This window comes from Rhinoderma darwinii, chromosome 4, assembly GCF_050947455.1.
Source record: "Rhinoderma darwinii isolate aRhiDar2 chromosome 4, aRhiDar2.hap1, whole genome shotgun sequence".
Taxonomy (NCBI): domain Eukaryota; kingdom Metazoa; phylum Chordata; class Amphibia; order Anura; family Rhinodermatidae; genus Rhinoderma; species Rhinoderma darwinii.
The window spans coordinates 309,430,937-309,443,779 of NC_134690.1; positions in this window are offsets into that span (position 1 = coordinate 309,430,937).

Here is a 12,843-nt window from a genome sequence, read left to right on the forward strand (position 1 = left end):
TTTCTTACTCTAATCTGGTTCGTTCTACCTGGGAAGGCCTCTCAAGGTCGGTTCTCTTTGTGGGAGGCGGGTATGATAAGGTTGGCACCGGTCTGCCAGGACTGTTCTGTAGGCAAATCAAACAGCTCTAACAGAATTTAGCAGCAACAGCTGTAAAACCTGGGACATACCAATTAGATCTTACCAAATCGATCCTTGCAGTCTTGGGGCATATGTGAGGTCATACACCATCAATGCAAAAGCCATCAAGAGTGCCTTGGGTGTTACCGGTTCACATTCCCTTATCCGTCCACATTCTGTTAGAATCTGGTTCTCACGCCTTCCGCTCCCAGTTGGACTCTTCCTGTGGAGAACAAGCTTTTCATAGCCTAATCAGTAATTGATCTTAATCAGATAATTAACTTGAAGAAAAACATAAACAATGACAGATTTATGTTAAACGTTCACACTGGTCAGTAACTAAAACTGATACCTACAAACTGATTTCTCTTTCCTTTATATATATATCTATAAATACACATATATACACTGCACAGAATTCTCTGCTCTAAAATTTCCCTTTCACAACAAAAATAAAAAGAAACAAATAAAAATGTTTTCGAATGGGAATATTCCGCTTCTGTACCTTTTATCTGACGCATGACTCTAATAGTCCAATGCTAAGGCTGGTCTAGAACTTTACATAAAACTTAACCTCAGTATTTAATATTCCCACAACACTTCTTAAATACAGTTATTAAACAAACTAACTTTGGGATAACATCTGGAGAACTGCTGATATCTTATTGTACAAACATCAGGTCAATACTTGGGATAACATTGTTCCCCCGTCACTTACACACAACATCTGCAGTGGGGAAGATACAGGCCGGGCTTCAGGCCCCCCTGAGAACAAGTCTACACACACGAGCACATTGTCATACACTTCTACCTCGGGTAGTTGTATGTTCTGCAGTCGCTGGAACTGGTAATCTGGCCGGGCTGCACTTTTCACAGGTACCTTTGCTGTTTTACCTATGTCATGCCGTACGCACATCATGCCGGCTGCTTCAAACCTAGTGGTGGCATTATTGTATCCAGGGACAAGCCAATTTACTGACACCTGGCTGCACATACCCTTGTTGTCAGGTCTGTCTTCTCTCGCTCTCTCAATTGGCTTACCCGATGATCCAATAAAGTTCCTACTACCAATGGGCCCATAATTGTGGGAGATGCCAAAAGCGTACCTAGAGTCAGTGTAAATGTCGGCCGTCTTACCTTTTGCCAGGTTACAATCCTCAGCGAGCACCTCCAGCTCCGCTCCTTGAGATGAACAAGAAGGTGAGAGTGGTTTCTGGGTAATTTACCTGGTGCCTCGTATCCTGTCTTGTACATACTGTATAATAAAATCTCTTTATTACAAATTTACATTAGAAACCCATGTCGCATATAGATAGAACATCTCAAAGGGGTGGCGTCTTCATCCTCTAAAATAAAACTAAATGTTATACACTTCTCCACACTCATCTGATAATCCAGAACACTTTGAGAATCTCACTTTTATCAGGTTCTGCAAATACTTGATTAATACAAAGACAAATAAAAAATAAAAGAAATTCCTAAAAACTTTACATCAAATTAACAATGTCCAGACAATTTTTGTTTTGCCTTCTCCCCCATCTAAATCCATAAAGACTCGTGTGGGTGACGTTACCTCTGCCTCCTGTGTAAATTTGCTGGAGGGGGATGGTCTTTTACACAATACCTCATATTGGATGGAGACTACAGCACAGCTTACCCAGTGCCATATTTACTGTTCTGGAAAGATCTGGAACCATCTACACAGAAAAACCTCAACATTTAGGTTACTCTCATACACATTTAATCTGGATTACTCATTGGGGTCTCTTACACATTTTTAGATCTCCTGAAACCAAATTAATTAATTCAAAACAAACCAAAATTGTACCTGATCAGTCCCTTCACCATTCCCCCCTTTGTGGACTCTGCGAAAGTAATGTAGCAGAGTTCAAAACTACATCTCAACATAACAAAGTCGGGCACTAGTTTAACCCCCTGTAATGTACAACAGCCTGAAACAAAAATGACTTTTTCCTGACGAAAATACATTTTATCTTTACAATGACATAACTCATGTGTGAAATCATTATAATGTGAAAATATTATATCTGATAACATTAATTACTGCAAACCAATAAACTGTATATAAAAATAGGGAACGGTGGGGGCACATACATTTTCAAACCCCCCCCCCCCGTGTCTCACAGTATCTATAGCTTAATACATCTGAATTAACATCAAAACACATGAAATCTGATCACATCACAACACATAAATATCGTAACTTTTATAAACAACAGCGCATGCGCAAAGAGAAGAAATTTATTTAGGTTTGTAGACATCACTGATATATATATATATATCTCAGCAGTGCATACTGAAATCCTTTGTCTCATCAGCCCTGCAGACTGCACCCAGTCAGCCCCCCTCCTCCTCCCAAACACAGCATACTACAGGGGGGAGGCGGGGGGGTCACACACTCACAGCTTCTAACAGCGTCTAGTCTCACAATCTTAACACTTTGAATGCCGGGAAAACTACATACGTATCTGCAATCATTCATCACACCATTGTATAGGAATTATCTATATTCAAAACATCAACCACATAATCTGTAACAGTATCCAATCTGTCGGCCACCATCTCTATATTATGATGACGTGTTGCTTCATCAGTGAACAGCGTCTAGCATGGAACCTAAAAATAGGAAAGACACTAAAAATGACAAAATTAACAAGGCGATTATTTCATACTGATTTGGTTGGGCCGGGCGTGGCCACATCAGGGGTGGGTGGTGGGGGGCAGCCTCTCCCATTGGAAACACAGTGCGCAGCTGTGAGGGGGGGGGTTTCCCACCCACAATGAGGACACACTCAACATGAGGTACGGACACCATTACCGGGCGTCGGCTGGTCCTGTGTTTTCTAATACCTATAACATACAATACCTTTCTTATTCCTAACTTCCATTCACTTCACCAAATCATGAATAGGATCGGGTGATCCTGATGATTTGAATATGGACCATAAACCATCCATTCTAACAGTCTATATTATACACGTAATTTATATAACAATCTTCGGTCTATAACTCTCTGACATGGTTAATATATATATATATATATATATATATATATATATATATATATATTACCCACGACTTATCACACAACTTAACAGGTTGTTTTTTTTGTTTTTTTTTCATACACCCCGCGTATGCCTTATCACACGACTTATCAGTGTTTTTTTTTTTTTTTTCAGTTTATACACCCCGCGTATGCCTTATCACACGACTTATCAGTGTTTTGCATTGCACCCCGCGTGCACCTGTGTCACGTCTTATCACACGTCTTATCAGTGCATCATTGCACCCCGTGTGCCCGCGTATAGGACAGGTTATAATACTATCCACGACTTATCACACATCTATATTGTGTCCGCGTATTTTCTATCTAGTCCCTAATTACCCAGACGATGGTTAGTCGAGCGCGACTAAGGTCTCACAGGTTTTTTTGACCTCACAGCGGAAAATATCACCTCTGTCGCCTGAGATAATCCAGGAAATCAACAAAAGGGTTCTACAGATCGCCACAAGACTGTCCACTAACACAGATAAGTCGAAGATTCATAAAATTAACTCGCTTACCGTGTTGCGGAGGTGATCAAATTCCTTCAGTGGGCAACTTTGAGTCCTCTGTTTCACCCTGTGATTGTCGATTGTCCGGATTTTGATATTTCCTCGAGTGAGGCCCCACGTTCGGGCGCCAAATGTTAAGTCCGTATTTCACACCGAATAACCACCTCTGTAAATTGAAAGCTGAAGGCATGCCTGGAAGAAGTAAACCAGCCAAATATGTTTGGTACACAGCTTCCCTCTCTCAGCCAGGAGGAAGACTGAAAACTTTTTATTCAGAACAAAGAAACACAGAAAGAGACACATGCCTCCTCCCCAGAGATGTAGGAGTGCCCAAGCCCCCACCAGTTTTTCAGACTCACTCTTCTTGCATTCCAGTGGGCGGTGTCTTCCATAGGTGTGTCCGACATGAACAAAGAACTTGTTATATATGTCAGTATATTACACAAAGAACTGAAATGTATATACATATGTGTGAGGATAATATTTTTCAAACAATATACATAGTAATGATCCCTGACACCACTATTAGCAAATAAATCTTATCCCTTGTATAGTCATTTCTCCATACAGTGGCATAACTATAGGGGTCGCAGCTGCCACAATTGCCTGCGGCCCCTCGCACCACATCTATAAAATGTTACTATAGTACCTCCTGGGGCCTATGAAATAAACTACACGTGCCCCTGTTACTATAGTAGTTGACAATATACTTATCCTCCTCGTTCCGAGCGCAGGGGAGATCCTGGCGTCTCTTCACGTCATGACGTAGCATCGCTGTGCGCAACATCCCGACTCTGGATGGAGTCAGGACCTCCGCTGCGGCTGGAGCTGAAGAGGAGGGTAAGTATACTATTACTGCCTGCTGGGGCCCGGGTTGTCCAGTCCCTAAAAATGTATGGCCTATCCCCAGGATAGGCTATCAATAACTGATGGGTCGGGGTCCGCCTGCCGGGACCCCCGCCAATCAGCTGTTTTGAAGGGGGTGCAGCGCTCTCACTGCGGTGTGACGGCGATTCAGAAGTGACCGGAATGAAGGGGAAGCAGCGCTCTCACTATCGCTGCACCCCCTCCAATACAACTGATTGGCGGAGGTCCAGGCAGGTGGACCCCATCTGTAGTGATGGCCGGCACCGGGGCGGCCGCAGGCTGGTAAAGTACAAAAACAGTGGCCCTTCACACCCTGGTAATGCTCGGCTGCTGCTCTGTTGTATCTGGCTGGCTATAAAAATGTGGGGGGGAGGGGCCCACGTCGATCTAAAAAAATAAAAAAAATTATAATTGGAAAAATCGATGTAGGGTTCCCCCATTTTTCATAATGTTTCCCCCCAGCTACGCCCCTGCCCAATATTCCAAAACATCTTCTCCATTTAATTCAAGAACAACTCTGATAAGACGGGCAGGACCTCCTGCCACCCTAAGCACCCCGGTGGCAAACGCCAGCGAGCAGCAGCTTTAGGTTGTCTAAATTGTTCTGTACAATAAAGTTTATTGATTAAAGAAAAAATGGCCAGCAGCTATTGGCCAGTTATAGGTTCCGCCCCGTTTCCTAAGTAACAGCAGAGAGCGGACTGGACGTGGTCAGATGTTTAGATTCAAAGTGAGGAAAAAACGTGAGACCAAGCGGACGTGGACAGCGACACCTGCAGGACCGGCGTGAGGTATTACCCGAGAGGAGAGGCGGTTTTCTCGTGTGTCGTGTGCTCCGCTGACAGGACGCGCTCTTTCCGGTAATGACGTTCAGTAGTGGTCTGCTGATATGTGGTACTATAACGCCCAGCATGTCTCTAGTCGCAGGTTGTTTATTCAGCAGTCTCTTCGCTATGGCCGACTATTAGCGGGTGGGCTCACTGCATACATGTGCGTACAGCTCCATTAACCCCTTAGTGACCAACAATACTCCTTTTCACGTTCATCACTAAGGGGCCTTAGGCTAGGCTTACGCCTTTTCACGTTCGTCACTAAGGGGCCTTAGGCTAGGCTGACACCTTTTCACGTTCGCCTAGTCTAAGTCCTGCACGTGTCTCCCGTGCAGGCTGGAGTCGGGGCTCAGCTGTCTGATGACAGCCGAGCTCCTGCTAAAATGCCCGCGATAGAAGTTGACTTCGATCGCGGCCGTTTAACCCGTTAAATGCCGCCAATAGTGACCGCGGCATTTAACTTGTTCACCCATCGGCGGCCCGCAAATGCAATCGCGGGTCTCCGAAGGGTTGTCATGGCAGCCGTGGGCTTGATAAAAGCCCCCCGTTCTGCCCTGGACATATGCCTGTTAGGACGCGCCGGAGGCACGTCCTAATAGATTGCCTGTCAGATTTACACTGACAGGCAATAATGCTCTGGTATACGAAGTATACCAAAGTATTATAGCAGCGATCTGAAGATCGCACAGTAAAGTCCCCTAGTGGGACTAATGAAATAAGTAATAAATGTGAAATAAAGATTATTAACCCCTTCCCGCGATTGGGCGTGACTGTACGTCCGAAATCAAAGTGATTTCCCGCAGACGGGCGTACAGTTACGCCCTGCAGATAAAGCAAGCACAGGAGCTGTGCGCGCTTTATCTTCAGCGGCTGTCAGCTGTTATACACAGCTGACATGCCGCTGCAATGGCTGCGATGGCTGTTACCGCCGATCGCAGCCATTTAACCCCCTCAATGCGGCTGTCAATGACGTCCGCCGCATTGAAGTGGTTGACAGAGGGAGGGAGCTCCCTCTGTACCCCCCGCGCGCCCCGCGATGGATCGCGGGTGGCGATAGTTGCTATTGCAACCGGGAAGCCGTTACTAGGCTTCCTGGTTGCCCAGGTATGGTAGCCTATTAGGTCCTGCCCGAGGCACGACCTAATACGCTAACTGTCAAATGAAGAATGACAGTTACGATGCACTGCACTACATAAGTAGTGCAGTGTATCGTACCGGGGATCAGAAGACCAGATCTTCAAGTCCCCAGGTCAATGTAAAAGAAAAAGTAAAAAATGTAAAAAAAAATGTGAAAGAAAAATAAATAAATAAAAGTTAATAAATAATAAATAAATAATAAAAACAACACTTGCCCTGTTTCCCTGATCAACTTCTTTATTAGAAAAAAAATTAAAATATGAAAAAAACCTATACATAATAGGTATTGCCGCGTTCGGAACGGCCTGATCTATAAAAATATCACATTATTTTTACCGCACGGTGAACACCGTAAACATTTTTAATAAAAAACAATGACAGCATTTTCGTTTTTGGTCATCTTGTCTCAAATTTTTTTTAATAAAAAGTGATCAAAAAGTTGCAAGTAACGCAATATGGTACCAATAGAAACTACAGTTCGTCACGCATAAAAGAAGCCGTCCCGCAGCGATATCAACTAAAAAATAAAAAAGTTATGGCTGTCAGAAAATGGCGACACTAAAACATGATTTTTTTAGAAAAGAGTATTTTTATTGTGGGAACGTAGTGAAACGTAAAAAAACGATATAAATTTGGTGTCGCTGTAATCGTATCGCCCCACAGAATAAAGTTAACATGTTGTTTATACTGCACGGTGAACACTGTAAAAAAAAACAAAGAAAAGTGCTAGAATTGCTGTTTTGTTGTTTCCTCATCTCCCAAAAAATGGAATACATAGTGATAAAAAAATCGCATGTACCCCAAAATGGAACCAATAAAAATTACAGCTCGTTCCACAAAAAACGCGCCCTCACACCGCTCAGAAAAATAACACGTTATGGCTCTCAAAACGCAATGATGCTAAATGACGACCCAGACTAATTTTTTAGGTCCAGTAGAATTTCACTAAATATCCCACATCGTCATTTGCTGGACCCCACAGGTGGACCCTGTAGATGCATCGGAGATGAGGAAACTTTAGGGCCTTGTGCGGCTTATAGGGCTAGTGAAGAAGTCAAAGATTAGGCAATACTGGAGAACAGATATGTTGCATAATACCCAATAAACCCGGCCTGTGTATAAAGGATTGGTTCAAAGCGTACCACACCAATCCATGGATTATTCATTCACCCCATTATTACATCATCCTATTATGCCCTGATGTACTCCGCCCAGCTAACATATACCCTGATGTACGCCACCCAGCTTACATATACCCTGATATACTCCGCCCAGCTTACATATACCCTGATGTACTCCGCCCAGTTTACATATGCCCTGATGTACTCCGCCCAGCTTACATATACCCTGATGTACTCCGCCCAGCTTACATATACCCTGATGTACTCCGCCCAGCTTACATATACAATGATGTACTCCGCCCAGCTTACATATACAATGATGTACTCCGCACAGCTTACATATGCCCTGATGTACTCCGCCCAGCTTACATATACCCTGATGTACTCCGCACAGCTTACATATACCCTGATGTACTCCTCACAGCTTGCATATAGCCTGATGTACTCGCACATATTACATATATCCTGATGTACTCTACAGTTTACATATATCCTGATGTACTCTGCGCATATTACATATACCCTGATGTACTCCGCACAGTTTACATATACCCTGATGTACTCCGCCCAGTTTACATATATCCTGATGCACTCCACCCAGCTAACATATACCCTGATGTACTCCGCACAGCTTACATATATCCTGATGCACTCCACCCAGCTAACATATACCCTGATGTACTCCGCACAGCTTACATATACCCTGATGTACTACACAGTTTACATATATCCTGATGTACTACGCACAGCTTACATATATCCTGATGTACTCCGCACATATTACATATACCCTGATGTACTCCGCCCAGCTTACATATACCCTGATGTACTCCGCACAGCTTACATATACCCTGATGTACTCCGCCCAGTTTACATATACCCTGATGTACTCCGCCCGGCTTACATATGCCCTGATGTACTCCGCCCAGCTTACATATACCCTGATGTACTTCGCCCAGTTTACATATACCCGGATGTTCTCCGCCCAGCTTACATATGCCCTGATGTACTCCACCCAGCTTACATATACCCTGATGTACTCCGCCCAGCTTAAATATGCCCTGATGTACTCCGCCCGGCTTACATATACCCTGATGTACTCCGCCCAGCTTACATATGCCCTGATGTACTCCGCACAGTTTACATATACCCTGATGTACTCCACCCAGTTTACATATATCCTGATGCACTCCACCCAGCTAACATATACCCTGATGTACTCCGCACAGCTTACATATATCCTGATGCACTCCACCCAGCTAACATATACCCTGATGTACTCCGCACAGCTTACATATACCCTGATGTACTACACAGTTTACATATATCCTGATGTACTACGCACAGCTTACATATATCCTGATGTACTCCGCGCATATTACATATACCCTGATGTACTCCGCCCAGCTTACATATACCCTGATGTACTCCGCACAGCTTACATATACCCTGATGTACTCCGCCCAGCTTACATATACCCTGATGTACTCCGCCCAGCTTACATATGCCCTGATGTACTCCGCCCAGCTTACATATACCCTGATGTACTTCGCCCAGCTTACATATACCCGGATGTTCTCCGCCCAGCTTACATATGCCCTGATGTACTCCGCCCAGCTTACATATACCCTGATGTACTCCGCCCAGCTTAAATATGCCCTGATGTACTCCGCCCGGCTTACATATACCCTGATGTACTCCGCCCAGCTTACATATGCCCTGATGTACTCCGCCCAGCTTACATATATCCTGATGTACTCCGCCCAGATTACATATACCCTGATGTACTCCGCCCAGCTTACATATATAATTGTCACGGACACAGGGTATGTGGACCCACTAGGCCGCACCGCCGTAGCGGGGAGGCAGCTGACCAGGTCACAGTCTATGCGGAAGTCAATGGCAGACAGTAATGCTTTGGGTACCTGAAATAGTCCCGGCGGTGGCTGTGGCTACAGCACGGATGGAGGCAGATGTGACAGGTGGCGCAAGACGTGGCGGGCAGTATCCGATGAAGCGGAAGACACTTGGCGTGGCAGATGACACTTGGCGTGGCAGATGACACTTGGCGTGGCAGAAGACACTTGGCGTGGCAGAAGACACTTGGCGTGGCAGATGACACTTGGCGTGGCAGAAGACACTTGACGCTGGTAGGCACAGGAATTGGATACGGGATACGGAATACAGGAGCAAGGTACACTGGGAGGCTGGAAGACACTGGGAGACCATAAGCAAGACGAACAACGGGAAAACTAACTGGCAAAGGGCAAGAGGGCAGAGCCCTTTTTATAGCCTGGGCCAGATTACAGCTTTTTACAAAAACGCGCGCACTGGCACCCGCCGGAGACACTCGGAATCCGGAAGAGAGTGCCGGCGCCTGACTGGGTGACGACGCTGCAGGCAGGTAAGCTGTCCATGGCCACGGCCGTCGGGGTTAACGACCGATCGACGGGCCGTGGCCATAGACGTTACAGTATCCCCCCTCTTACGCCCCCTCTTCTTGGGACCAGAGCGAGAGAGAAACTTCCTCACAAGAACAGGGGCATCGATGTTCTCCTCTGGCTCCCAAGACCTCTCTTCTGGGCCGAACCCCCTCCAGTCCACCAAATAAAATGTCCTTCCTCCCACCTTCTTGGTAGCCAGAATCTCCTTTACCTCGAAAGTCCCAGATGGACCGGCAGGAACCACTGTGGTACTAGGAGTCCTGGAGTAGCGGTTCAGGACCACCGGTTTTAGCAGGGAGACGTGAAAGGAGTTAGGAATCCTGAGAGTGGGGGGGAGCCGCAGCTTGTAGGATACCGGGTTAATTTGTAGCAGGACTTCAAAGGGACCAAGGAACCTCGGGGCAAATTTGCATGACGGCACCTTCAGCCGGATATTCCTAGAGGACAGCCAGACTTTAGTCCCTGGAAGGAACTGCGGAGGAACCCGTCTTCTTGTATCTGCCTTTCTCTTCATGCGGTCCACCGCCAAGAGGATAGAAGATCGGGTCTGTTGCCATATCTGTAGAAAGTCCCTGAAGGTGGAGTCGGCTGCAGGCACCTGGGACATTGTAGAAACAGGAAGAGGTATACGAGGATGTTGGCCGTAGACGATGAAAAATGGACTGGATGTGGTCGACTCACTGGTGTGGTTGTTATAGGAGAACTCTGCCCACGGGAGCAACTGCACCCAATCATCATGGTGCCTGGACACAAAGTGACGTAGGTAGTTCTCCATAACCTGGTTAACTCTCTCGACTTGCCCGTTGGACTGGGGATGATAAGCCGAAGAGAAGTCCAATTTCACACCAAGGAGCCCGCAGAGTGCTCTCCAAAACTTCGAGGTGAACTGGACACCTCTGTCCGAGACAATATGCAGGGGCAATCCATGCAGACGGAAGATGTGCTGTATGAAGAGGTCAGCCAACCGCGTAGCAGACGGCAGAGCGGTCAACGGGATGAAGTGAGCCATCTTGGAAAATCGATCCACCACCACCCAGATCACACTGCAACTCGCAGAAGGGGGAAGATCCGTGACGAAGTCCATAGCGACATGTTGCCACGGGGCAACGGGCACAGGCAGTGGTTGGAGCAGGCCCGCAGGTCTGGAGTGAGCAACTTTATTTGCTGCACAGACTGTGCAAGAGGAGACAAAGTCCATGACATCTTTGGGCAGCGTGGGCCACCAGAACTGACGGGTGATTAAATCTTGGGTCTTACGAGCACCCGCGTGACCTGCCAGCTTAGAGCTGTGACCCCAGCAAAGAATTCTTCCTCGGTCAACCAGACGCACAAAAGTCCTACCCAGAGGAATGTCTCTAACTTGCAGGGGATTCACAGAGAAGATACAGGATGGGTCAATGATATTTTGTGGAGATTCCATGGAGTCCTCGGTTTCGAAAGATCTAGACAAGGCATCGGCCCTCACATTCTTGTCGGCGGGACGGTAGTGGAGTTCGAACCGGAACCGAGCAAAGAACAATGACCACCTGGCTTGACGAGGATTCAACCGCTGGGCCGTCTATAGGTAGGTCAAATTCTTGTGATCCGTGAAGATCAGGATAGGGTGAACCGCGCCTTCCAGTAGGTGTCTCCACTCCTGCAGAGCCAGTTTGATGGCCAGTAACTCCCGGTCCCCAATCGAGTAGTTACGCTCTGCGGGAGAAAACAGCTTGGAATAGTAGCCGCATACCACGGCCTTGCCTTTCGGTCTTTTCTGGAACAACAGTGCACCAGCACCCACTGAGGAGGCGTCCACCTCTAACGAAAACTGTAAGGATACGTCCGGATGGTGCAGAATGGAGGCAGATGTGAAGGCTTTCTTTAAGGATTCAAATGCGGCTTCAGCCTCCGGAGTCCACATCTTGGCATTCATACCTTTCTTAGTGAGGGTGGAAATAGGTGCTGTCAAAGATGAGAAGTTGGGGGATGAAGAGTCGGTAAAAGTTGGTGAATCCTAGAAAGCGTTGGATGGCCCTTAAGCCTTGGGGGCGTGGCCACTCCTGGACGGCCTTTACCTTCTGGGGATCCATCTTGAGACCCTGATCTGAGATAATATAGCCCAGGAAGGATAGAGACTTCTTCTCGAACACACACTTCTCCAATTTGGCGTAAAGTCGATTCTCTCTTAGACGGAGCAACACCTGGCGGACATGACTTTGATGAGTTACTGGGTCTGGGGAAAAAATCAGAATGTCATCGAGGTACACCACAACACAAACATACAGATCACGAAAAATGTCATTGACAAATTCTTGGAATACTGCGGGAGCGTTACACAGGCCGAAGGGCATGACTAAGTATTCGTAATGCCCATCACGAGTATTAAAGGCAGTCTTCCACTTGTCACCTCGACGAATCCGGATCAGATTATAGGCCCCCCGCAGGTCCAGTTTAGAAAAACTTTTTGCCCCCCGTATGCGATCAAACAGTTCAGAAATTAAAGGCAGAGGATACCTGTTCTTTACCGTGATCTGGTTTAGGCCTCGGTAGTCGATGCAAGGTCGTAATGATCCATCTTTCTTTTTAACAAAGAAGAACCCTGCTCCGGCCGGGGATGAAGATTTACGAATGAAACCCCTCTCCAGGTTCTCCTTGATGTAAGCCAACAAGGACTGGGTCTCTGGCAAGGAGAGAGGATAAACTCTACTACGAGGGGGAGACGATTCCGGGACCAGGTTGATTGGGCAGTCATATGCCCGGTGTGGCGGC